At 45.0% G+C, this 27,123-nt stretch overlaps 1 long non-coding RNA gene across 2 annotated transcripts in view; it reads left to right on the top strand.

The window, feature by feature from the left end:
* The window catches only part of LOC310769622, a 33,476-nt gene extending 15,741 nt beyond the window's left edge, over positions 1 to 17,735 (top strand). The window contains exons 2-4 of one of the 2 annotated variants that reach the window (XR_014551748.1): positions 9,079 to 9,194; positions 11,731 to 11,884; positions 17,510 to 17,735. This is a non-coding gene — a long non-coding RNA (uncharacterized lncRNA). Of the gene's footprint in view, positions 1 to 9,075; positions 9,195 to 11,730; positions 11,885 to 17,509 lie in introns of both variants that reach the window. The other variant, XR_014551749.1, reaches the window with a different exon arrangement.
* Positions 17,736 to 27,123: the final 9,388 nt, after the last annotated feature.

Below are 27,123 nucleotides of genomic sequence, written 5' to 3'. Positions count from 1 at the left end.
CAGGCCAAGGAGCAGTAAAAGTGCCCACTCCGGAACCTCCAAGACCAGCTCTAGTAATAGAGGTGCTGCTAGAGCTGGCAAACGGATACCCACTAAAGACCAAGGCGCTGTTGGACTCAGGCAGCTCCTGTAATTTTATGAGCAAGGAGTTTGCAGCTGAACACCAGATACAGACACTCCCTTTAAGCAACCCCCTGCAGGTCACCACTATCGATGGGAGGGAGCTGTTGGGGGGAGAAGTTAGCCTACAGACCGTCCCAATGGTTATGAGGGTGGCAAGGCACACTGAAAGGATAGCATTCAATGTAGCCACCCTGGGAGGGGCGCCAGTCATTTTGGGAATGAGCTGGCTAGCGTTGCATGACCCGCTAGTGGGCTGGCATCAGAGAGTGGTCTCCTTTGGGTCAGCACATTGCTTGGAACACTGCAAAGAGGGAAAGGTGCCAGAAGGGGCAAAAGCCTCCCTAGCAGGGATGGAAGTGGCGGACAAAGGGAAGGTGCCCAAACAATACGCTGACCTGAGCAAGGTCTTCAGCGAAAGGGAAGCAGATAAACTACCACCGCATAGAGACTTTGACTGCCAAATTAACCTGGTCCCTGGGGCCCAGCTCCCCGTGGGCAAGCTGTACGCCATGTCAGACAGGGAAATGCAGGAGTTGAGGGAGTTTATTGACAAAAACCTGAAGAGAGGTTTCATCAGAGAGTCCAGAGCGGTGGGGGGCAGCCCAGTGTTTTTTGTGGACAAAAAAAACACGGATAAACCGAGATTGATCGTGGACTACCGGCGGCTGAATGCCGTGTCAGAACCAGTGACTTTCCCCATGCCCAGAATTGATGACATTTTGACCAGGGTGAGGAAGGGAAAGATATTCACGAAACTGGACCTGAGAGGAGCGTACAACCTGATACGAATAAAGAAGGGGGATGAATGGAAGACAACAATGTTCACCCCCCTAGGGGCTTTCGAATATCTCGTTATGCCCTTTGGATTACAAGCAGGCTCCGCCTGTTTTCAATCGCTCATGAACCATGTACTGGGACCTTTGCTCTACAAGAATTGCGTGGCCTTTCTCGATGACGTGCTGATATATTCAGAGAATGAGGAGCAGCATGTAAAGGATGTCAGGGAAGTGCTGAGCCAGCTGCAAGCAAACCAGTTGTGGGTGAAATTGGAGAAGTGTCAGTTCCACGCCAAGGAGGTGGAATTCCTGGGGTACCGCCTATCAGACAAGGGATTAGCCATGGATCCAGGCAAGGTACAGGCGGTGCTGGAATGGAAGACACCGAAAACGAAAAAAGATGTGCAAAGGTTCTTAGGGTTTGGGAACTTTTACCGTAAATTCATCAAGAACTTTGCCCACTTAACGGCTCCCATCACGGACTGTCTGAGCAGCAAGAAGAAATTCGTTTGGACGGCGGAGGCGGAGCACGCTTTTGAGGAATTGAAAAAGGCATTCGCTTCGGAAGAACAGCTCCTGCATGTGGATTTACAAAAACCCATGAGAGTGGAAACTGATGCCTCAGACCGCGCGGTGGGGGCGGTGCTACTTCAGCCAGGGAGCAATAAGTCGGAATGGAGACCGTGTGCCTTCTTTTCGCGTAAGCTGAACAAATCCGAGAGGAACTACACGGTATATGACCGAGAACTACTCGCCATTCACGAAGCGTTCCGGAGATGGAGACACTTACTAATTGGTGCACAGCATAAGGTACAAGTATGTACGGACCACAAGAATTTGGAGTATTGGAGAACGGCACGAGTGCTCAACCAACGACAAGTGAGATGGGCCCAGGAGTTCTCCAAATTCCATTTTGAAATCTGCTATGTGCCAGGTCCAGAAAACATCAGAGCGGACGCTCTCTCTCGCAAACCGGAATATTTGGAGGGGGAGGGAGCGCCAGAAGAGAGACATATTATCCCAGAGGACCACTGGGTGTGTGGTGCGGCCTGGGTGGGGCAAAGAGAACTGGTAGAGGGAACGGTAAATGATGAGTACGCCCAGGATAAGCTCAGAGGTTTAAGGGGAGAGGGAGAAGACCCCGGAGGTTTTGAAGAAAGAAACGGGGCATTGTATTACAAAGGGGCGCTATATATACCAGAAGGGGAATTGAGGGGGAGAGTACTCAAACAGCTGCACGACAATCCCACAGCGGGGCATTTTGGGCAACACAAGACCATGTGGTTGGTGACCAGGGAGTTTTGGTGGCCCAAGGTGAGGGAGGATGTACGGGAGTATGTGAGAAGGTGTGACCAATGCCAGAGAGCCAAAGGAGAAAGGCGGGCACCAGCGGGGTATTTAGAACCGTTACCCACACCAGAACGACCGTGGGAGGCGGTGTCGATAGATTTTATGACTGATCTGCCCAAATCCCAGGGGAAAACCGCCATACTAGTCGTAGTAGACCAGTTAACTAAGATGGGTCACTTTGTAGCTTGCTCACATGCAGTCACAGCGGAAGAGACAGCAAAATTGTTTGTAGAACATATTTTTAGGCTGCATGGCGCCCCCTTGAGGCTGGTTTCCGACAGAGGGAAACAGTTCACGTCCAGATTCTGGAGGAAGCTTATGAGCTTGTTGCACGTAGAGGTCAACTTTTCGACTGCCAGGCACCCTGAGACCAATGGGCAGGCGGAGAGGGCAAACGGTATCCTTCAACAATACCTGAGGTGTTATGTCAATGACAGAGAAAACGATTGGGTCGAAAAGTTGGCGCTAGCGGAATTTGCTTACAATAATGCAGAGAATGTGTCCACCGGGATGAGCCCCTTTTTGGCTAATTATGGGTGCCACCCCAGGGCGTTTCCAGGGGAAGGAGGAGAGAGATGGAGTGTTCCGGCCGCTGAACTGTTTGTAGAAGAAATGGAAGCGATCCATCGTCAACTCCAACACAACTTAGAAAGGGCCAAAGAAGAATATAAGAGGCAGGCAGACAAGAGCAGAAGGGAAGGTGAAACAATTAGGGTGGGGAGTCGGGTCTGGCTATCAACCCAAGGGTTGCCGTTCAAGGGTAGTTGCAAGAAATTGAGACCCAAAAGATTGGGACCATTTGAGGTCATCCAACAGGTCAACCCAGTGGCTTTCAGACTCCGGTTACCGAACCACATGAAACTGCACCCAGTATTCCACAGGTCATTACTGTCACCATACAGGGGGGAAGGTGAAGGGGTATCCACACGGGGGCCAGCCATAGAAGAAAGGGAAAGCCGCAACTATGTGGCGGAAATCATCGACTCCAGGTGGAAGGGTAATCAGGTGGAGTATTTGGTCGCGTGGGAAGGGGAACCGGAGTCGGAAAACACCTGGGTGAAGGCAGAGGAGGTCCATGACGAGGTCTTGATCGAAACGTTCCACCAAAGGTTCCCCAGGAAACCTCAACCAGTAGCGAGGTTCCGGAGGGAGTACTTTGGCACCACCGACGATGAGGAGGAACTGGAGGGATTCAGGGAATCGGAGTTGGAAGAGGGTACAGACTCCGAGGAGGAGGAGTACTTGGAAACCGGGAACAGCAAAAGGTGGAGGGAAGTGTTCGAAACTTCGGAAGATGAGGGAGGTTCCTTCAGGGGTTTTGCTCCCTCGCCTCCCGCAGAGGAGGGGAGGGAAGGGGGTGAAGGGGGCCCTAGAGGGGAGGTGGATGTCAGGGAACTGTCATCTGAGACGAAGGAGGTGAAAGGGCTCATGGAGGGTGAGAGAGACCACTCAGCGGAGGAGGGGACCAGCAGCGGGAGAAGTGGAGTTACAAGGGAAAGTGAGTCGGAGGGAGAGCTCAGAGATACTTCAAGCGGGAACAGTGGAAAGGTTTCAGGACCTCCCGTAGGCACACCCACTCCTCGGCGGAAACTGTCGCGCCGAGAGTCCAGAAGACGCGTTTCCGTCAAGGAGCTTTTATGCTGGAAGAAGTTCCGTAAACGCCCACTGTCCGATTCAACGAGCGATTGATGGAGCCATGCTTAAGGAGCTCCATCACAGACAGAGGTTTGGGAACTTAGCCAAACTCTGAGGGATCAGGATTTTACGCACAAGCAGCTCACCATCCCATCACATCCAGCTTCTCAGCTTGTCGAGTTGAAAGTAGCCACAGGGGCTTCTCGATTCATCCTGAAACAGAACGTCAAATGCACAAATTTGTTTTGGTTCCCTTTGCCACCTTGGAGCTGCCTTGCAGTTGGACAGATCATTGACATGTCTTCCCCAGTGCTGGCTGCTTTTAACTGGCAGCAGGCTCTCCTGGGGTCCAGGTGTGGGCCTTTCCCACCCTGCTACCTGTAATGAGTTTGGATCCATGAATGTACATCCATGAAATGAAGACTGGCAGGCATTTGAAGCAAGAGTCAGTCAACAGCTTGTTCAGCAATCCTGGGCCTCCCTCTGCTCCATCAGGGCATGTCCACAAGAAATTGATTTCTAAGAAGCAACTAGCCTCCCAAATAAATGAACACCTCTAAATCCTAAACTGCTGGCACACATACACCACAATACCTTTGAACTAAACACATTTGGAAATGGGATGCCGCACACCCACACACACCAAGCTTTTCATGCCTTCTGTAGAAATTCTCAAAAGGTCCTACTGGTTTTCTGGGCAAAACAAAGGAGCAGGGACTGGCACATCACTTCAGAGGTGACACCATGCCCTCCAACATTTCTCCAATGAAAATAGGGACATCCCATTCCAAAATGATAATTTTACTATTTATACCCAACACATATTACCAGGTTGCCCAAGCAACTCTGGGCAGCTTCCAATAGATATAAAAACATAATAAAACACTAAGCATTAAATAAAAACTTCCCTATACAGGACTGCCTTCAGACAGCTTGGGGGGGGGGGTCAGACAACTCCACAACCTCCAACATTTCTCCAATGAAAATGGGGACATCCTAAGGAAAAGTGGACTTTCTGGGATCAAATAAGAAACTAGGATGGCTTCTCTAAATCAGGGATGTTGCTGGAAAAAAAGGGACACTTGGAGGGTCTGGACTCCAGATCATAGAACCTTAGAATTGTAGAGTTGTTCTCTGCAAAAAACCATATCAAGCAGATTCCATTCTGCAGAACTATTTCAATTTTACTTTCATCCAAAGAAAAAGGGGGATGTGTCTTCTGTAAAACAAGAACTAAGCTCTGTTTGAGGTTCCCCTGCTCAGTGTTTTTTAGTTTGTCTGAAGCACAGGTAATACAGTACAGAAACTAAACTGAAAACACTACCCCTACCCAAGGATATCCAATCTACCAGAGATATCAATCCCTCCAAACCCCTTCACTCAAAGAGCAGCAGCCAGACCGTTGACCAGGGCTGGTTGTAATGAGAAAGGGCTCCCTGTTCCAACAGCTCCATTGGCAACCAGTCTGTTTCTGGGCACAGTTCAAAGTGCTGGTTATGACCTATAAAGCCATATATAGCTTAGGTCCAGGCTATCTGAAAGACTGTTTCCCCTCATACAAACCTGCCCAGGCTCTGAGATCTTCAGGGGAGACACTTCTCTCAGTCTTGCCACCCTCACAGGAACACTTGATGTGGATGTAGGAAAGGGCCTTCTTGGATATTGCTCCCAGGCAAGAGAAGCTGAACTGGTTCCCTCCTTGTTGTCCTTCTGCTGATGGGGGGACGGGGCACAAACAGAGCCTGAACACATGCCCAGGAGATTGGGGGGAGGCAGGGAGCTGACCTCTCCTTCTTTAGGGAACTTTCCTGCCTGAACTGTGTTGATTTGGTTTCTTCTGTCTCATTCCTGTTTGCAGAGCCTTCATGTTGTTATATTTCAATAAATACAACCCTTTTTTCACGACATTTATATTGTCTTGAGTCTTCTTTATGTGTGCAATTCCTACCTTGGACCCCTGTCCAGGTGATATCAACAGGTGTGCCTCAGTTGTCCCATCATGGTAACACTAGGAATTCATCAAAGCAACCACCAGCCTCAACAGCTTGTTGCTTTTCTTCAAAATCTCCCAAAAAGCTATGAGAGAGAAATCTAATATGAAATCTATGTAATAATAGGACATGTTGAGGAGAGACAGCATGATCTGGAGGAGGACACTAATATGGTGAGGTGGCTGGCTGGATTTTTCTAGCCTTCACATTTCAACAGCCTGGTGAATCACAGAAGTATTTTTAGAGATTTAAGCAACTTCAAGTTATTAGAAAGATAAATAAATGCTGAATGTCTCCAACAAGTCTGGGCACTTTCAAATGGGCCATTGTATAACTGGTAGTCATAACTGATGAGGGGGACACTCAGTGGTGTAGATGGCCAGCAGCTGAAGAGCAATAAACATCCATGTCTGGAAAGGCATGTGAAAGTCAGAGGCTCACACAGAGAAATCAGGACTCAACTGGGAAGAGGCCGAATGAGTGGATTCATTTCAATGCAAACCTGCACATTTCGCACCTCTTGAAACACAGCTATCCTTTTACAATGCTGCCCCCACCTGCAAGTGGGGATGGTTTTGCCACACTCCAACTCCCCTGGGCAGAAGACTCAGAATGGTTTTGCTCTGGGGTCAGGGGCAGGACGTCAGAGGAGGAATGGTGGAGACCGCCTCCCCCTTCTCCTGAACCTTCCTGAGAAGAGGAGGACAGTACAGATTTACAATGGTGATTTGCAGAGAGTCACAGCTCAAAGATAGAAGAGGGGCAAAGCTGAGAAATAATGGGAGAAGCAGAGCAGGAACAGCTGGCTGACATGTTGTCACTAAAGAGCATTCCTGACCCCCCTTCTCCCAGAACCCGGAGATCAATGAAAGTAGGAGAGCAGAGAGCTAAGAGACAATTGGCCCTAGGCAGCCACCATAAGGGGTGTGCTGTTGACAACTGAGAAGGGAAGGGAGAGGAGATTACTCAGAGCAACGCAATCACAGTGGTACCTCGGGTTAAGTACTTAATTCGTTCCGGAGGTCCGTTCTTAACCTGAAACTGTTCTTAACCTGAAGCACCACTTTAGCTAATGGGGCCTCCTGCTGCCGCCGTGGTTCTCATCCTGAAGCAAAGTTCTTAACCCGAGGTACTATTTCTGGGTTAGCAGAGTCTGTAACCTGAAGTGTCTGTAACCTGAAGCGTCTATAACCCAGGGTACCACTATACCCAAAGAGGCTGCTTTTCTATGCCTCTCTCTGTGAATATTGAATAAAAAGACATTGGTAAGAGCTTCTTGTCTTTCCATTGCTGGCAGCCTGCCATGAGGGAGGGGGATCAGATTCCCTGAAGCCTGACATCTGGGGAGAAGTTAGGGAAGGGCCAAGCAGGATATTGGGCCAATCAGGAAAGGAAAGAAGCTGGGCTTTATAAGCTGGCTCCATCACAAACCCTCAATTCTTCTCTTTGCCACACCCTCCCTTCCTCCCTCCCTCCCTGTGCAGTCTGGACTTTGCTAATTGCCTGTTTGGGGGCTCAGTAAGAATTTAGAGAGGAGCATCTGATTGGCCTTGGGACTCCTCTTTTCTACCTACTCCATACTGCTGGGAATCTTATTCTCGGAGCGGTTCAATTGGCTTTCTGCCCAAGCAGAAAATACAAATTAAGATCTGTTGGTGTAAATGCCCAAGGCACTGTTACGTTAAAGGCACTCTTTGTCCCCTTTGCCACCTTAGTTGTGGGTGCTTTCAGATGCCCTTTAAGCTTGGCAGACACACCAGAGTGAACCCTGACATGGCAAGGCCATGGTGCACTTGTTAGGTTCACAAACCCAAGGATGAAGTGTTCCTTCCAATCCTTTGCTGTGAGGCCACAGGTGGATTCTGAAATGATGCCCAGGAGTGAGGAGGGACCCAGTTTCTCCTGCCTTAATGAACTTCCCTGCCTGGGCTATAATATATTTTTCGTAATTATGCATATTCAGTTGTTTGCAGATCCACTATTTCAGTGGTTCCCAACTGCGGACCCCCGGTTTTCAAAAGCCAAGTGGACCCCTTATTTTTGAAAATTTTGATATTTCTATGCTAGTTTGTGTTATTTGAATGGTGACATGGACTCAGGGGCTCCGCAGACCACCAACTGGGAACCACTGTGTTTTGAATAAATATATTTGAATAAATATAACCTTTTCCACCACATTTATGGTTTTCCGAGTCTTCATTGCGGGTGTGCTGTTAACTTGCACTTCCCTAAACTTTGCTGTGTGGTTCTCCAATCAAAAGTCGCATACAAAAATGTGTATATTAGGTGTGAGTGTGCATAAAAATGGATAAATTGCTGAAAGCAACATACAAATGCATTGTACGAGGGGATATTGCTTTGGAAAATGTATATATTAGGAGAAATGCACACTAAAATGCTGACAAATTTTTGGCAAGGGCTTTTTAACAAAAGAAATATGCAAACTGATGCAAAAATGTTGCAAACGGAGCTTAAAGTTGGAAAATGAAAAACAGAGAAGAAACAAAAACAAAATTGACAAATGTGTTTTATTTCCCAGCCCAACCTGGCGATGTCAGATATTGAACAAGCTTTCTACATGCAAAGCTGGTGCTCCACTGCTGAGTTGTAGATGCTGCTGTTGAACACAGAATGCTGTGTTCTGCCAAGTCAGACGACTGGGCCATCTAACTCAGTATTGTCAAGACTGACCAGCAGTGGCTCTCAAGGGTTTCAGACAAGACTCTTCCCTGACCATACCTGGTGATGCTAGAATTGAATCTGGGACCTTCTGTGTGCATTAGATACATGTTCTTAATCAAACTCAGAAGCCCCAATCACTAGAGAGTTGATGGGCTTAGTGCTAAGGGGCATTTACCTTCTGAATGTTCAGTTCCTAGACCAGGCATAGGCAAACTTGGCCCTCCAGATGTTTTGGGACTACAACTCCCATCATCCCTGACCACTGGTCCTGTTAGCTAGGGATGATGGGAGTTGTAGTCCCAAAACATCTGGAGGGCTGAGTTGGCCTATGCCTGTCCTAGACTCATCCCACACTAGATTCTCCCTGCCTTCCCTCAAAGAAACAGACTTTTTAGAAGCCTGGAAGAAGCTCAAAGAGAAATTAAACACACACATTGTATGCTTTCCAGTTTTTCTCTGTGTTTCCAAAATTAACATGACTGAGACAGCTCTCCCCCCCCCCCTCCGTACCTTTTAAGCAGTGCCTGAAGGCAGAAGACCAAGCAGAGCAGCTGATGTCAGAAGGAAATAAGGCAGCATCTTGAAGACAGAGGAGAGTGAAGGAGTCTTTGGCAGATATCGAACAGAGAGGTGAAAGGTGATTTTCTAAAAAGCCATTAAGTGATGGGATGGGATGATGTATATATATAGATATATACACACACAAAATCTTGTTTGCACTTAATTTCAATTAACATCCCTCTAAGGGCCAAAAATTTTATCTTTACCCACAAGGAGGTTTAAAATATAGATGAGAAGAAGGATGGAGGGAAATTTATTAAAGGTTCATCGGATTCAAGGATGTTGGAGGAAAGAGTAGTCTTGTGATTCTCTGAACTGTCCTTGCTGGTGTTGTGAATTTTGCAGCTTCATCTGATGAGGAAGAGCATTGCTAGTTCAGCGCTCTGTGCAAAAGGTTACAGGTTCTAATCCCAACACTTCCAGGCAGATGTGTAGGGGCAGCTTGAACCTGGATACAATGTGATGTGTGAACAAGGTTTTTTGTGTTGGGGGGGGGGTTAGGTAAGTAACGTAGACAGGTGGTAATTAGCAGAAAATGCCCCATGAGCTATATTGCACGTCTTAACAAAGCATATTCTGCCTTCTCTAAAAGTTCTTATCCTGCTTATTTAAAGCAGGCATTGCCTGATTAGTTGGGTCCCCTTACGTTTCACCTGAAGACTGCCAGGAGGTTTATGAACAGATTTTTCTACTCCTCTCCCCACTGCTTTCACCGCCATCCCTCCCACATGTCCTTGCCATTTCGAAGCTTTGAGAGCAGAGTGTAGCTAAGAGGAAACAAAGCAAGCCTTGAGTAAGATTGAAAGCAGACCCAAGGGCATTCTTCCTCTTTACACAAGTGATGAAACCTTGCTATCTGTTCTGATTTAACATGTTGGAAACGCAGTAACCCAGAAAAGCAAAGCCATAATGAAGATTATATATATATATATATATATATATATATATATATATATATATATATATATATATCCAATTAACTAAATGTGACAGATTTAGCAAAAAGATGAACTTCAATGTCAGTCCTGTCATTCTTCCACTTTCAAACCCCACCACACCTGAATTAAGAAAAGTAGAACCTTTTACTAACCATGCTGGTTTTATCCTAGGGTCAGAGGCGTAGGAAAGTCAGGTGGTACCCAGTGCGGAAAATTTCTTGTCACCCCCCCCCCCATTTTATTTATTTTTTTGCCTGCAAAAATGGAAGATGGAGCAAGCTTCTTTTCTCCTGTCCTGGAGGGTAGGACCCTAACTGCTGTGATAATGCTTTATTTTAAAATGTTTTGAAAATTACATTGAATTTCTGCATAGCTCATTGTCACCATCTAGTGGCATATTTGTATATTGCACTTTGCAACACATTTAAAGCGTTTTTTTTTTTTTTTTTGCAGCTGTGTAGCTGAGTCCTTAGTTTCACAGTGGAGTAGGGATTTGAACCCTGGTCTCCCAGGTCCTAGTCAGATGCTATAACCACTATACAACAGTAGCTCTCACTCTGCACTGTTATATGTCTCCGGCGGCTTTTCCCACACAAACACAAGGCTTCCAGAATTCTCCATCTCCCGATCCTGGTCCCTGGAAAAACTCCATTTGTTAAAATCAAAGAGACAAGTTATTGGCCGCCCCCCAGCCTAGGTGCTCTGCATTGAAACACTTTAATGGAGTTTTGGGAATTCAGCCATGAGGCTCAGAATACTGAGAGATAATGGCTCCTTACCACACAGAAAGGTCTCCATTTTAAAAGCATTTCCTCCCCAATAGTTTTTCCTTCATTAAGAAGCTGCAAGGGCTCAAAGATGCCACTCAAGAAACAAGCAAGCGAGGGAGGTTTTTGTCCATATTGTCATCCCCCATGGCAGACAGCCACACACCACAATGCTCTTCAAGTGCTCCTGTTCATTAGGGATGGTCCCAATTGTCTTCTGCCTGGCCTGTAGGATTGCCATTTTCACCATGTGGCCACAGTGTACTAGGGTGGTCATGCGTCCTCATAGACCTCATAGACCCAGTGCCTCCAGGTGTCTCTATTTTCCAGTGACAATCCCAGATTCACAGAAGCCATCCCAGTTTCTGATTTGATCCCAGAATGTCCCCCCTTTTCTTAGGATGTCCCTACTTTCATTGGAGAAATGTTGGAGGGTATGTAGACCTTCATATTGGTATTGGACATTAGCATTTTATTCTCCCATGAAATGGAGAAGGTGAGCCGTTACTGGAGCTGCCTTGCCAATATGCTTGTCCAGCTCAGCATCATTGGAGGGATTGCTGGTTGTGGTGGAACTCAGATAGATGAAATCATCTACCACCTCAAGCATGTGGGCACCGATGCTGTAACAACTCAACAGACCTCTTTTTGTTGTTGTTCTTTATTTCATAACCTTCATATGCCACTTGATAGTAAAAGCAAACAGCTCAATACGGTTTGCAGAAAGAATAGCGCAATAAAATTATCAATAAGAACAGGTGTGCCTAAACAGAATGTAGGTGTTGCCAAACTAAGAGAGAAATTTCTCACAAAAGCAAAAGAGTTTTCTGTCGAAACAGTCCAGCAGGCATATATATGGTGCAACATTCTTTTTTATTTTTATTTTTTAAAAATGCTATTTTTAAAGGGGCAATAGTACATTTGAAGGTGCCTGTTCAACTTCAAAAAGAAGACTGAGTGATTCAGAACTCCAAAAGTCCAGAAGAAATTCAGAGAAGGAGAGTTTTCGGAATGTGCGTGAACCTGGATGCCAGCTTTGTTGGACTTAGAGGGACTTACTTGTAAGTAAAGAGGCATGGTCTCAGGCTGCAAAAGGGCAGAACAGAGAATGGATTTGGTTCCGAGCTGTGTCTCCTGATGTGAAAGAGTCAGGCGACTTCATTAACCTGCAGTAATTAAGCAAGTGCTCACTTTCCCTCTGCTGTGATTAAAATGTTAACACTTGCTAAAATTAGACAGCCGAGGGGTTTGCAACTTCTGACTTTGAACACCACGGCGTAGTGACTAAAGGACAGATCAGCCCACAAGATTGCTGTCCCTACCTAAGGGACACGGGAGCTAAAGGGGCCTGCTTTAAATGGGCTCGTCCTTTATTCACCTCCCAGTCACACACAAACCCCCCCCCCACATAGTCATTTTCTGGAAGAGACAAGAAAGCAAAGGGCACCCCAGTCTCCATCCCTGAAGAGTCTCAGCTTAATCAGTTTATCAGCTTGGGCAGGGAGTGTGAGACGGGCAGGAGACTTGCCAACACCTCCTTGATTAATAAGGAAGGCAATGAAGGCCGACAGTTTGCTCAGGCCGCCATAATAGAGTCAGCAATGTCTCTCCGTTGAGCACGTGGGCTTTATGGCATCCCCTGGCACCATCGGACAAAAGCAGCCTCTTGGCAGGTGAATTATAACTTTGGCCATGGACGGGGGCTGCTCTCCTGAACCTGAAAGCTTATGTTTATTTAAAGTGCATACAGCTGTGGTCATCTCAAAGAGGACAGCCTTGTTTTTTTGTTATCTGCATGGCAGAACAAGGCGCATGTACTTACAAGCTTTGCATTGACAGCGGGAGAACATTTTTTATTGATTTATTTCTTTGTTTTATTCCATTAAATTATACACACTGCTTGACTGAAACAAACAAACCTCAAAACTTTTTATGAAGTGAATAGAACAGAGATGTCCAACAGGTTGATCACAATCTACTGGTAGATCCCTGGGAGGTTTTGGTAGATTGCGGTCGATTGCTGGGTCACTTTTCTTAGCGTTGGTAAAAGAGAATCCATCCCCGCACCCTTGTCTCATCCTCCATTGTTGCACAATCTGCAGAACGGTAGACAGAGGTTACTCAGTGAGGCTGCTTGTTTCGCCAGCGATCTGTTGATGAATGGCTGTTCCCCTTGAGCTTAGGCTTGAATCCTCAAATATCGGAGCTTTCCTCCTGCCTAAAAAAAACTCAACAACTTTGACCTGAACCCCCCAAAAGGGGGTAGATCACTGCCAGTTTTTAATTCTGTGAGTAGATCACAGTCTCTTGGGAGTTGGCCACCCCTGGAATAGAACAATAAAATCATCAGCAGAAAAACTATCTTTGAAACATTCGAAAGATAAGACGAGCAAGCTAAAAACAGATTGAAACATACAGTAACATTCTACATTTCTGGGTAGGGTTATCTAAACAGAAATGTTTTTAGCAGGTGCCTGAACAGTGCCTACATGATGTCAATAGGCAGGGGGTTCCAAAGTGTGCATGCTGCCACACTAAAAAAAACCCAAGTTCTTACAAATGCAGAACTGGTTTTATGTGCCAGTTCCACAGATCAATGCAATTGAGTGCATATCATAGACTTGTAGAGTTGGAAGGGGCCACTAAGGTCCTCTTGTCCAACCCCCTGCAATGCAGGAAATCTTTCACCCAATGTGGGGCTCGAACCCAGAACCCTGAGATTAAGAGTCTCCTTGTCTACCAACTGAGCTATCCCAGGTCTTTGATATATGTGGGGTCTTGCAGGTAAACTGTTAAGGGCTTTATATACTTAATAATAACGTCTTGAACTTGGTCTGGCAGCAGACTGCCAGCTGGTGCAGATCTCTGAGCAGATGTGTTTTATGCTGGCAATGCCTCAATTCCGTCAATAATTATGCTGCAGCATTGTGCACTAACTGCAACTTCCGGGTCTAGCTGAACACCTACCTACAAGAAATGCCGTATTTTTCGCTCTATAAGACGCACCAGACCATAAGACGCACCTAGTTTTTGGAGGAGGAAAACAAGAAAAAAAAAATCTGAATCTCAGAAGCCAGAACAAGAAGCGGGATCGCTGCGCAGTGAAAGCAGCGATCCCTCTTGCTGTTCTGGCTTATGGGATAGCTGCGCAGCCTGCATTCGCTCCATAAGACGCACACACATTTCCCCTTACATTTTAGGAGGGAAAAAGTGAGTCTTATAGAGCAAAAAATACGGTACTTCCTTGAAGCAGAAAATGAACAAAACCAGTAGTCTAGTGGAGTCTAGTCTAGTGGTCCGTTAGGGTGAACAGATCACCACTCCAGGTCTGCTCTGCCACACAGCTAGGTGAAGCATCTAGCTTAAAGTTGAGTGGCTGTATGGCTATCTTTATAGAGGATAGTCCTCTATTTGAAGGGATATGGGATTAAATCCCATGCTAGTCCTACTCAGAGTAGACCCATCAAAGTTGGCTCTAAAAGAAGATTAGACAAATTCATGGTGAAGATTCTCAATAGCTAAGTCATGATGGCTATGCGCTGCCTCCACAGTTGGAGGCAGTGATTCTTCTGAACACCAGTTTCTGGAGACCATAGGAGGGGAGAGTCCTCTTGGGCTTTTGTCCTGCTTGCAAGTTTCCCTTTGGGGCATCTGCTTGGCCACTGTGATAACAGGAGTTTGAACTAGATGGGCCATTGTCCTAATTCAGCTGAATGCTCTTACGTTCTTAACTGTTCAACTAAACTCTGCCCTCCTGTAACTTAAGCCCATTAGATCCAGTCTTGCCTTCTGGGGTGGCAGGGAGCATGTCCTCATCTTCCCCTACATGAGAGCCAGCCAGGCATTATGAGAGCACTAAAATGAATGTGTCCCCCACCGCTACCTCAAGTCAATACTGCAAGAGCGGAGCCATGTCTTCTTTGCCTCACGTTGCCTGCATCCCACACCTCCTGGTCCTGATGGGGAGCCTTAAAACCCTCTCCCAAAAACTCGGCACAGAACAGCTCAGCTCTGTCCCATGGGGATGGAGCAGAGCACAGCTTCCACTGCACTCTGCGGAGCATATAATTGGATTACAGCCTTTTCCCGAGACTCGCAGAGCCTCTCCTGTCTATGTGCAACCTCTTTCAGCCTATGTCTTTACTTACGGCTCAGTGACTGCCAGCTATGACTGCAAATTACAAAGCGGGGGCCTCCATCTGTATTAAAAAGTGGAGCAGGTGTGCTACTACTATATGGCGAGGGGAACCGAAAGTGCTTGCAGTCTGCCTAGACCACATTAGCTGGAGGAGGACCTTATGGTCTGACGGCAATTTTGCCCAATTGGGGAGAGCTGGAGACAGGCTATTTAAGTCAGCTCTGCCTCACTCTCTTCTCTTCCTTATTTAGCATTGCCCACCCACTCTTAAATTGTATGAGCTATTTTAAGGGGAGAGGGACAAGGCTGCCCAATGGGCTCCAGCCAAAAGAGTGGCTGGGGCAGGTTCCACAGCAGGGGATGCATTGGGGTACCCAATCTCAATGATCACACAGACAGGAGGAGGAATTACGCTAAGACCAGACCGTGTCATTACCAAGGAGTCAAGTTTAGTTGTTGTCTGAAGACTCTCCCGGCCTCTGGGTCTGGTCCTGAGCAGAAGAATACAGGCATCAACAAGGGTGTCCCACACGACCTTAAGGTGCTGCTGTGCAATGCCAGGTCAACGATTCACAAGATCACTGCCATCTATGACTTGATCGTGGATGGAGGAATTGACCTGGCATGTGTAACAGAGAATTGGTTGGACATGGCAGATGAGCCAATTCTTGCTGCTGCTTGTCCGCCAGGTTTCTCTTATGCACAGCAACCCAGGGCATGTGAGTGGGGAGGCGGGGTTGCAGTGATTTTTAGGAAGTCAGTTTTCACCAGGCGTCCTATTAGGGAGATCAAGTTTTCTGAATGCATGTTCTTGAAGCTGGGCAATAGGAACAGTACAGTATTCCTACTGGTGTACCGACCTCCCTACTGCACCAAGGATTCACTGCCTGAGCTGCTTCAGGTTTTTGACCCTTTAGTTGTAACCCCAATTTGAGTGTCAAATGCTAAATTTGGGGGGATGCACAGGAAGCAGTGTTTGTGGCACAAAACCAGCACACTACTTTGGCTCCAATTGGACAGGTTGGGGTTTGGGGTGTCTCTATGGCCCCTGGTTTGAGCATCAGTTACTCAATTTGGGGGGCAGTGCCAAAAGCAGTGTTTGTGGCACAAAACAGCACAAAACCAGCACGCCTCTTTGGCACCAGTTTGGAGTCAGTCAGACGAGGTTGGGTTTTGGGGTGACCCTATGGCCCCTGGTTTGAGTGTTAATTACTCAGTTTGGGGCTGGCACAAAAAGCAGGCTTTGTGGCATGAAATAGCACAAAACCAGCACACCACTTTGGCACTGGCTTGGCGCCAAACAGACAAGGCTAAGTTTTTGGCCCTTTACCTTTGACACCTGTCTGAGTGTCAGTTGCTCAGTTTGAGGGGGCTGCAAAGAAAGTGGGATTTGTGGCACCAAATGGCACAAAACTAGCACAACACTTTGATATCAGTTTGGGGGGGTCTGAAGTTTTAGGGTCACACATTAATGCAGCTATGATCAGGTGGCCATTCAGCCTCTGCTTTTAAAACTTCAGTGATGAAGAGTCTGTGGCCTTCATCGAATCATAGAATTGTAGATGTGGGAGGGATCCCAAGAGTCATTGAGTTCAACCCTTTGCAATGCCTTCTCTGTATCATGGAGGCTGTAATTCTGGCTTTACACCACAGGCATGGGGGAAGACTGGATGATCCTTGAGGTCTCTTACTTCTACACTTCTACACTTCTACACGCATGGTTGACAGAGCCAACAAAGCAAAATTTAATTCCTCTTGCCCTTATTGAAAGATAAGGATCACAGAGAAGGAAATAAAACAAAAAAAACCCCCTCAAATAATCTTCAACGCGATGTGGAAGAAAGATTCTGGAATACAAATGCAGTTGTGCTTGGTCTCCTGCTTTACAAATGATTTTTCAAGGATGTGTCACAAGGAAATAGCAGAAGTAGGGTGAGCCCAAATTTTCATCCTGGATCTATGGGCACTGTGTTGGTGATTCAGAAAAGGAAACTCATTTGTTTTCAGCCTGGTGGCATTGCCTGGTGGCATCTGGAGCTGGGTTGTGGGGGGCGGTGCGGCGGTGCTGTGTGAAAACAGTCCTTTGGGTTGTGTGTCAGTGGGTCTACTATGAGCAGGACATAGCTGGATTCAATCCTTGAAACCCTACACTTTGTGTTGTGTCTTCAATCTATAGGTGCGGGGGCAAGGGGGGCACTCTCATCACTTCCATTCCTTTGTCCATCAAATTTCATGGGCATTTAGGCAGTGTTAAATAATTCCAGAAAGCCTTTTCAAACTCAGGAGGTGGGGTGGGGGGGAACGCTTATCACAGCTAAAGTTCAGGGACGGGTGACAAGTTTGTGAAATAGGGACCTGGTTGGGGAAGCATATTGGCTTGCAAAACTATTATATTTCTGTCACTAGGATGTGTGACTCTCCATCTGTAAAAATAATGACTATCGAGACTTGTTAACACAGGGGTTTTAGCACAGCGAAGATAAGATGTAAGAAAAGAGATAACAAAATCTTGGCTGATGCTTTGATTCTGCATGCTTTGTCTTCACAGGATAATGGATTCTTTGAGCTGGTTCACACGTGCTGTGCATGGACATCAGTAGATTACTGAACACTTGGCAGAAAATGGGATCCCTTGAAAAGCGCTGGGATGTGAGGCTGTGTGCAAATATACCTTTCAGTTGTGCAAAAACTGAGGAAGGTGTAGCCACAAATGCCAGAGAGAGACTGGTCATATCCTGTTCCTTTGTTAGTCCATAGATTGCTTTTGGATGGCTTTCCCCTCCTTCTGAATTCCAGAATAATTAAGAGCATTTCTGTAATTTATGTACTGTATTTATTTTAGTGACGTGCATGGAAGGGTGAGCTTTTTCTTTTTCTTTTAAGAGGGAGATTTCAGAGTTCAGGCCCACTTGGGATCCTTCCTGTATTCATAGAATCATAGAATGGTAGAATTCGAAGGGATCACGAGGGACGGGGTCATTTGGTCCAACTCCCTGTTATGCAGGAATTCAGACCTTCCAAAAGTGCCCCTGTTTTCCAGGGACAGCCCCAGATTTACAGAAGCTGTCCCAGTTTCTGATTTGTTTGTTTTTTTAAAATATATTTATTAAAATTTTACAGACAATAGAGAGTTACAGAATAAGAAAGAAAAATAAAAATAAAAAGAAAAAAATACAAAAATGCAAAGAAAAATACAGAATACATGAAAAAATAAAAAACAATTAAAAACAGATCAATCTTTTCGTATCTTATATTTCAATTACTTGTTTTCTGACCTCACACCTCCCTTTTTTGTATTCCAATTCACATAGTTAATTCAGCAAATCCTTTCCCTCTTTGTTTTTATCTTAATTCTATGTCTTAACATATTATAACTTTATATTTTCATCTAATTATCAGTCCATTTTTACATATTCTTTTTAACCTTATTGCTAAAGCCACTTCATTTCAATCCAGCATCATTTTAGCATTCATTAATTTTACAACGTTTCTGCAAATAGTCTTTAAACTTCTTCCAATCTTCTTCCACCAACTCTTCTCCCTGGTCTCGGATTCTGCCAGTCATTTCCGCCAGTTCCATATAGTCTATCACTTTCATCTGCCATTCTTCCAAGGTGGGTAGATCTTGTGTCTTCCAATACTTTGCGATGAGAATTCTTGCTGCTGTTGTTGCATACATAAAGAAAGTTCTGTCCTTCTTTGGCACCAATTGGCCGACCATGCCCAGGAGAAAGGCCTCTGGTTTCTTCAGGAAGGTATATTTAAATACCTTTTTCATTTCATTATAGATCATCTCCCAGAAAGCCTTAATCTTTGGGCACGTCCACCAAAGGTGAAAGAATGTACCTTCATTTTCTTTACATTTCCAACACTTATTATCGGGCAAGTGGTATATTTTTGCAAGCTTGACTGGTGTCATGTACCACCTGTATATCATTTTCATAATATTCTCTCTTAAGGCATTACATGCTGTGAATTTCATACCTGTGGTCCACAACTGTTCCCAGTCGGCAAACATTATGTTATGTCCAACATCTTGTGCCCATTTTATCATAGCAGATTTAACCGTTTCATCCTGAGTGTTCCATCTCAACAGCAAGTTATACATTCTTGATAATATCTTAGTTTTGGGATCTAACAATTCTATTTCCAGTTTTGATTTTTCCACCTGGAAACCAGTTTTTTTTTTGTCCAAGTTGTAAACCTCCCTTATTTGATAATAATGAAGCCAATCTCGCACTTTATCTTTTAGTTTCTCAAAATTCTGCAATTTCAGTTTGTCACCCTCCTGTTCCAAAATCTCCCAATATTTTGGCCATTTGGCCTCCATATTGAGCTTTTTCTGAGCCTTCGCTTCCATCGGTGATAGCCACCTTGGGGTTTTATTTTCAAGTAAGTCTTTATATCTTGTCCAGACATTAAACAATGTTCTTCTGACAATATGGTTTTTAAATGCTTTGTGTGCTTTAACCTTGTCATACCACAGATATGCATGCCACCCAAAAACATTGTTGAAACCTTCTAAATCCAAAATGTCTGTGTTCTCAAGAAGCAGCCATTCTTTCAACCAGCAAAATGCTGCTGATTCATAATAAAGTTTAAGGTCTGGCAGGGCAAATCCACCGCTATCCTTTGCATCAGTTAATATCTTAAATTTTTTTCTGGGCTTCTTGCCCTGCCAGACAAATCTAGAAATATCTCTCTGCCACTTCTTGAAACAGTCCATTTTGTCCAAAATTTGCAATGATTGAAATAAAAATAACATTCTTGGCAATACATTCATCTTTATAACGGCAATTCGACCAAACAAGGAAAGCTTCAAATTTGACCATATTTCAAGATCCTTTTTCACTTCTGACCAACATTTCTCGTAGTTATCTTTAAATAAATTTAAGTTTTTAGCGGTCATGTTAACCCCCAGGTATTTTACTTTCTTAACCAGTGTTAAACCCGTCTCCTTCTGAAACCTCTCTTTCTCAATCGGTGTTAAATTTTTCTCAAGAACCTTAGTCTTTAACTTGTTCAACTTAAATCCTGCCACTTGACCAAATTCCTGAATCAATTCTAATACTCTTTTAGTACTAGATTCTGGCTCCTGTAATGTCAGTACTAAGTCATCTGCAAACGCTTTAAGTTTGTACTGTTTAGCTCCGACCTGAATACCTTTAATCAGATGGTCCCTTCTAATCATGTTTAGCAAAACCTCCAGGACCGAAATGAAAAGCAATGGGGAAATTGGGCAGCCTTGTCGTGTCCCTTTCTCCATCTTAAATTCTTCTGTCACCACGTTGTTAACTATCAATTTCACCTTTTGTTCCGAATAAATTGCACCCATACCGTTTTCGAAACCTTGACCAAACCCCATCCCCTGAAGATTTTTCTTCATAAAACTCCAAGAAATATTATCAAAAGCTTTCTCCGCATCAACAAATATCAAAACTGCTTTAGTATTAATATTCACTTGCAGTTTCTCTAAAATGTTAATTATGTTTCTCATGTTATCAGACAAGTGTCTACCCGGGAGAAAGCCAGCTTGGTCTTTGTGTATCTCCTCAACTAGTACTTTTTTCAATCTTTTAGCCAAAATATCTGCAAAAATTTTGTAATCCACGTTGAGTAGGGATATGGGGCGGTAGTTCTTAAGTTGTGTTTTTTCAGACTCATTTTTCGGTATAAGTGTAATATATGATTCCTTCCACAACTCTGGCGCTTTTTCCCCCTCCAAAATTTCATTACAAACCTCCTTTAGTGGTTGAATTATCCAATCTTTCAGAGATTTATAATATTTTGAGGTTAAACCGTCCGGCCCTGGAGATTTGCCCAACTGCATATTCTGGATGGCACCTTCCACCTCCTGTTCTGTTATTTTATAATTAAGCATTAACTTATTTTCTTGAGAGATTTTTTGTAATCCATTTGTTCTTAAAAACTGATCTATGTCGGTCTCTTTCTGTGGCCCTTGTGTATATAGTTGTTTGAAATATCTCTGGAAGCACTTTCTAATCTCCACTGGATTCTGTATATTCTTTCCTTCCACTTCCAAATTTGTATTAGTATTAAGTTTTTGTCTTTTTTTCATCTGCCAAGCTAGCAGTTTCCCACATTTATTAGCCGATTCAAATGTCTTTTGTCTCATCTGCTTGATTTTCCATTCTATTTCCTGATTTATCATTTTCATATATTGTACTTGATACAACTTTATTTCTCTCAGAATCTCTTGCGACTTTGGTTTTGCTCTCAATTTCTTCTCTCCTTCTTTTATTTTCTCCAAAATTTTATCTTTTTTCTCATTTTGAGTTCTCTTCTTTACTGCATTCTGTTGAATCAGAAACCCTCTCATAACCGCTTTACTTGCATCCCAGATTACTCTTTTTTCAACCGTAGTATTCAAGTTTATCTCAAAGTAGTCTTTCAAAGTTTTTTGGGCCTTCTTAGTAACTTCTGCGTCTCTAAACAGGGTGTCATTCATCCTCCATCTAAAGGAACCAATTGGTGTTAATTTCATCTCCATTCTCACTGCATTATGGTCGGAGCAAGTTTTAGGGCAAATTTCCGCTTTTCGAATTTTGGGAGCCAATCCTCTAGTTATCCAAATTTGGTCAATTCTTGTCCATGTCTGTAATGGGAATTGGGGTTGCTTGTGCGTAAATTCCAAACTGCTCCCAGCTGTTGGGGTAGCTAAAACTTTCCCTGATTTGACAGCCCTTACAAGGCGACTGTCTCAGTCACTGGCAGAATCCGTCAGTGGGCGTTCCCTAAACTTCTTCCAACATAAAAGCTGTTTGACGCCAAGTCTCCTCCTAGCCTCCCTGCCCGGAAGTCTCCTGCACAGAGTGGGTGTGGCCAGCGGAGGTCCTGGGCTCTCCCCGCTGGACCCTGTGGAAGGGTCTTGGAGCCCTCTCTCCGAAGACCTTCCCTCCTCCCCTTCCTTCCTGGTGTCACGCCGATTTCCTTCCCCAAGGGAAGTGTTCTCCCTCTCCCTGCTGGTCCCTTCTCCTGCATCGTTGGAGAGCCCTACCTCCACTCTGGGCTCCGATGTCAGTTCCCTGACAATGTCATTTTGGCTTCAGAGAAGAAAGTTCCCTCTCTACCCAAGGGGTTCTTAGTTCTCCAAGTATCAATTAAGTCCATGTTGTCAGTCATGTCAAAAAAAGTTTTGGTAGTCTGCCATCTTTGGTAATTACCTGTCTTTGTGACTTATCCATATTTGTGGACACCAATCCATTCATATCTCCCATCATAATGATGTTATACTCCATATAGTCCAACAATGTCTCATGCAACTTCTTAAAAAATTCAGATTTCCCCTCATTTGGTGCATAAACTCCTACTATCAAGAATTTCTCTCCTTGAATTTGTATTTCAATTGCCACAAATCTTCCTTGGTCATCTTTAAAAGTAAATTTCGGTGATAGGCTCTCTTTTGCATAGATTACAACTCCTCTCTTTTTAACTTTGTCTGACGAAATAAACTCTTGGCCCAATCTTTTATTAATCAGTACTTTCCTATGGAGCCTTATCACATGAGTTTCCTGTAGGCAAATCAAGTCCAATTGTTCCTTTTTCAATAGGTGAAAAACCTTTTTCCTTTTCTCCGGGGAATTAAAACCGTGAATCCAGAATATCATTTATTACGGCCATAGGCCCATACAGGTAAAAACAACACATAAATAACAGCTTGTGCCGTAAGGAGAAAAAAAAAAGCAATCGCTAAAACACCACTATAACAATAAAATACTATAAAATGGAAAGGCATACTACGCCTTAATTAGCTTGTAGAGCTCCTTGGCATCGCTTTTGGGAAAGGACAGCAACTAGGAACCTAGCCACCTTCAGGGTCGTGTGGGTATCCTTGTCCTGCAAGATTTGGGCAAGGTGGAATTTTGGTGGGGTACCCTCTAGTTTCTGTATGATTGATCCCAACAAATTTGCCCGTGGCACATTAAACAAGGGGCAAGTGAACATAATGTGCTGGAGCGACTCCAGCGTCACCTTATCACATTCGCACACGGCGGGGGCTTGGCCCTTTGAGAACCTATGTCTCAGGACATTGGAGGGAAAAACGTTAAACCTCGCTTTGGTGAAGGCCAGTCTATGTGCAACAGTCGAAAGGGAGGAGAGGTATGATGGAACGCAGTAAGTTAAAGTGATACCAATGTTCTGGGGCGAACAAACACCTCCCCCCAGCGTATAATTTCGCTGTAAATCGATGTCATCCAGTCTTTGGCGGATCAGTCTCTGAGCAGTGATTTGGTCTAGTTTTAGGGAATCTGAGGGAGAGATTCCATAACTCAGGAGTTTGGCATGAATTCTACTAGTCCAAAGGCTAGAGAATTCATCTCGCCATAAGCATTGGACAAGGTAATGGTTTGGTAATCTATGCCACAATGATAACCAGTAATTGAAGACTTGCTTCCACAGGCAAGTTTCTAAGGATGCGACCTTCAATTCTAGTCGCATGGCTGCGTTGCTTACGCACAGGGGGAGCATTAGGAGCCGACGTAGGAATTGGCTTTGCAGAGTCTCAAGGGGAGCAAGATCTGTCATCATGGCCCAGAGCGGGGCAGCATAAGCAAGCACGGCGACCACTTTTGCCTTGAACACCTTTAGGGCCGAGGGAACATGCAAAGCTCCGTCCGAAAAGAAGAATCGGAGGAGCGCATATGACAAGGTTTTGGCCTTATTAAGTAGGTTTTGAATGTGAGCGTTCCACCCCAAATTGTATTGAAAAATAACTCCTAGGTATTGAAATTTTAGGACTTGCTCTATTTTTGCCCCACCAAGCTTCCATTTGTATAATCTCCGGCTTCTGGAGAAGATCAGGATCTTGGACTTGGCATGGTTGATGGTTAATTGATTGAGTTGACAATACGTGGCAAAGATCTTCAGAGCTCTGGTTAGTCCAACACGTGTATAAGATAGAATTACCGCGTCGTCCGCATATAAAAGGAGTGGGCAGCGGTAATCCGCTAGTCTAGGCGCGTGTGTACTTGGAGATGAGTTGACTAGGGGTGCTCGCATGTCGCTGATGAATAGGTTGAATAGGCAGGGAGCCAATATACATCCTTGGGGCACTCCCTTGTTTATTGGTATCGAATTTGTAAGGTCGCCCGCTGGAGTGAATCTCACTCTGGCAAGGGTACCTTCGTGGAGCTGGCTTAAAACCGTGAATATTCCAACTTAATAGTTGCAGAGACATGGTGTGGTTATTTTGCTTTTCCTCCAACTGCTCCAAGTAATTGTTCTTCTTCTGTCGGTGGTGTCTCTTTCTCTGGTTTATCCAATCCCAAAGGTAGTGATACTAAGTCTAGTAATCCTGGTTTTAATGCTCTTGGCTCTTCTTCTTCTTCAGCTTCTTTTTGTAGGTCTTCTTTGTGGTCTCTCAAAAAATTTTCTTTGTCTTCCACTGATCTTATTTTGGTTTTTTTCCTTTTATAGGTAAAGGAAAGGCCTTGGGGAAACTCCCACCTAAAAACAATTCTGTTTCTTCTCAGCAGGGCCACCAGATCTCCGGAGGCGGCGCCATCGGCAATGGCGGATTCCCTCTAACTTCGAGGAAGTAACTCCGCGGAAATTGGGTCTTGCCGCTACGGCGAAGCAGGGACCCCTTTGAAAATCACAGGCGGGAGAAGCCTGTGACCGTGGGACTCGGCGGGCACCCTTAGCGCCCCCCCATTTGTGAGGGAACCCCGCAAGGGGCTCCGGAGCATAACGGGGAGTCTGGCGCGGTGCTGAGAGCCAACTGCTTTTTCCGTGGAGTGAAGCTGCACAGCTGTTGCCGGAGAGCGCTGACCTTTTTCCTGTGACAATTCGGCTAACAAACAACTACCCGTGAGTAGGTCAAGTTTAAAGATCGTGGAATATAAGGAAAAAAAAAAAGGATTAATGTGGCACTGAAGCGGGAAGGCGTAAACAGGAAGTCCGCCTTCCGTTTTCTGTATATAGATCAAAGCAAAGACTCTTTAAGCTAAGACCTGGAGAGTTGTGTTTAAAAGGACTTAAATCCTAACATCAGACTAAAAGAATTCCCCCCCTGAATTGCAGGAGAGGGGAGGGAAGAGGAGAAAGTATTTTTTGCCTGCAAAAAAAAAAAAAAGAGGAGAGTAAAGGGAATAAAGACCACCACTTAATCCTTGGGAACGGACTGCCAGGATTAATAAAACCGCAGTATTGAGAGACGCACTGTTTATGGACAATGTTACTTTTTGACAGTTAACTCTGTAAGTGAGATACTTTTATTCTGAAGGGCTTGAAACTGTTGGACTTGAAAACTGTTGGAACTGTTGGACTTGAAACTGTTGGACTTGAAACTGTTGCTTATTTTGTTGAAGGGGGACTCTGGAAAATTGGGAAAGACAGTATATTGTTACCATTGACTGTTACTGTGTCCCCCTAGAGGAACACTGAAATTGTTACAACTAGTTGGGGAATTTTCCATTGCTAACTGGCCAGGGAAATTTCCACTGCAAAATAAGCTACGAGCCGTGGGACTGACCTTGATCCTCAGATAAAGTGTTATGGCAGACTTGCCTCAGGAAAAGACAACAAGATCGGGTAAGGTTAGACTGACGCAGACCAGCATACCGCAGCAGCGCAGAGCATCCGCATCCGGCCCCCCTGTACCACAAGGAAAAGACCCTGTACAAATTGCAGCACAAACTGCAACACAAGGAAAGGATCCTGTACAAGTTGGGCCTAAAGGAATGGCATCTGAAGAGAGTTTTACCTCAGTATTAAGTAAAATTTATGAAACCTTGGAAAAATTAAGTAATCAAGTTACTGAACAAACAACTAAAATCGACCAAAACACTACCAGCATTAATAGTTTGGGGCAAAAGGTGAACTCAAACACAGAATCCATTGAAAGACTGCTGCAAAAATCTACTTTGAACCAAAAGGCAGCTGAGGAAGCACAGGAAAAAGCTTCAGCTGTGGAGGAAAAGATTACACCGATATGTAAACAACTTGAGGACCACCGGACGCTTCTGTCCATGATTGAGCTTAAGGAAAAACAGATTAATCTGAGGATCAGGGCAGTACCTGAACTTGAAAAAGACAGTTTAAGTGACTTTCTTACGCAGGAATTTGCAGACTTTTGGAACCTGGATGCTAAGCAAGATTTTAAGATAGTAAGTGCCTTTAGACTCGGAAGAGGAGGGAGAAAAAACAGGGTGAGAGACTGTTTGATTACCCTCCGAACGAAAGAAGAGAGAGACAAATTACTGAATCTGCATTTCCAGCAGACTTTGGAGATACAAGAATCAAGAGTAGAGATCTTCAAGGATATTCCGAAACATTTATTGGATCTTAGGGCTAACTACCCAGTTTCTGATTTGATACCAGAACGTCTCATTTTTCTTTAGGACACCCCTATCTCCATCAGATAAATGTTGGAGGGTATGAAGTCATAATGCGACCCACGAAGCCAAGGAGATAAGTAGCTGTGCAACCTTTAGAAGACATCTGAAGGCAGCCCTGGTTCCCAAACGGCTTAGTTGTCAAACAAATCTGCTCCCGAATGCCGCAAACCTAGAAGTAAGTGTTCCGGTTTGTGAACATTTTTTTGGAAGCTGGACGTCCGACGAGGCTTCCACTTGAGTGCACAAAGCTCCTGCAGCCAATCAGAGGCCATGCCTTGGTTTTTGAATGGTTTCGGGAATCGAACGGACTCCCAGAATGGATTAAGTTTGAGAACCAAGGTACCATGGTGTGGGGAAGCTTTTTAATGTTTAAGGTTTTATTAAGTTTTAATATGGGACGCGGGTGGCGCTGTGGGTAAAAGCCTCAGCGCCTAGGACTTGCCAATTGAAAGGTCGGCGGTTCGAATCCCCGCGGCAGGGTGCGCTCCCGTCGCTCGGTCCCAGCGCCTGCCAACCTAGCAGTTCGAAAGCACCCCCGGGTGCAAGTAGATAAATAGGGACCGCTTACTAGCGGGAAGGTAAACGGCGTTCCGTGTGCTGCGCTGGCTCGCCAGATGCAGCTTGTCACGCTGGCCACGTGACCCGGAAGTGTCTGCGGACAGCGCCGGCTCCCGGCCTCTAGAGTGAGATGAGCGCACAACCCTAGAGTCTGTCAATACTGGCCCGTACGGGCAGGGGTACCTTTACCTTTAAGTTTTAATATATGTTGGAAGCTGCCCAGAATGGCTGGGGCTACCCAGTT

The sequence above is a fragment of the Podarcis filfolensis genome (assembly GCF_964270895.1).
Source record: "Podarcis filfolensis genome assembly, chromosome: 8".
Taxonomy (NCBI): Eukaryota; Metazoa; Chordata; class Lepidosauria; order Squamata; family Lacertidae; genus Podarcis; species Podarcis filfolensis.
The sequence above is the reverse complement of the archived record's forward strand: the minus strand, read 5'-3'. Positions and strand labels throughout refer to the sequence as shown.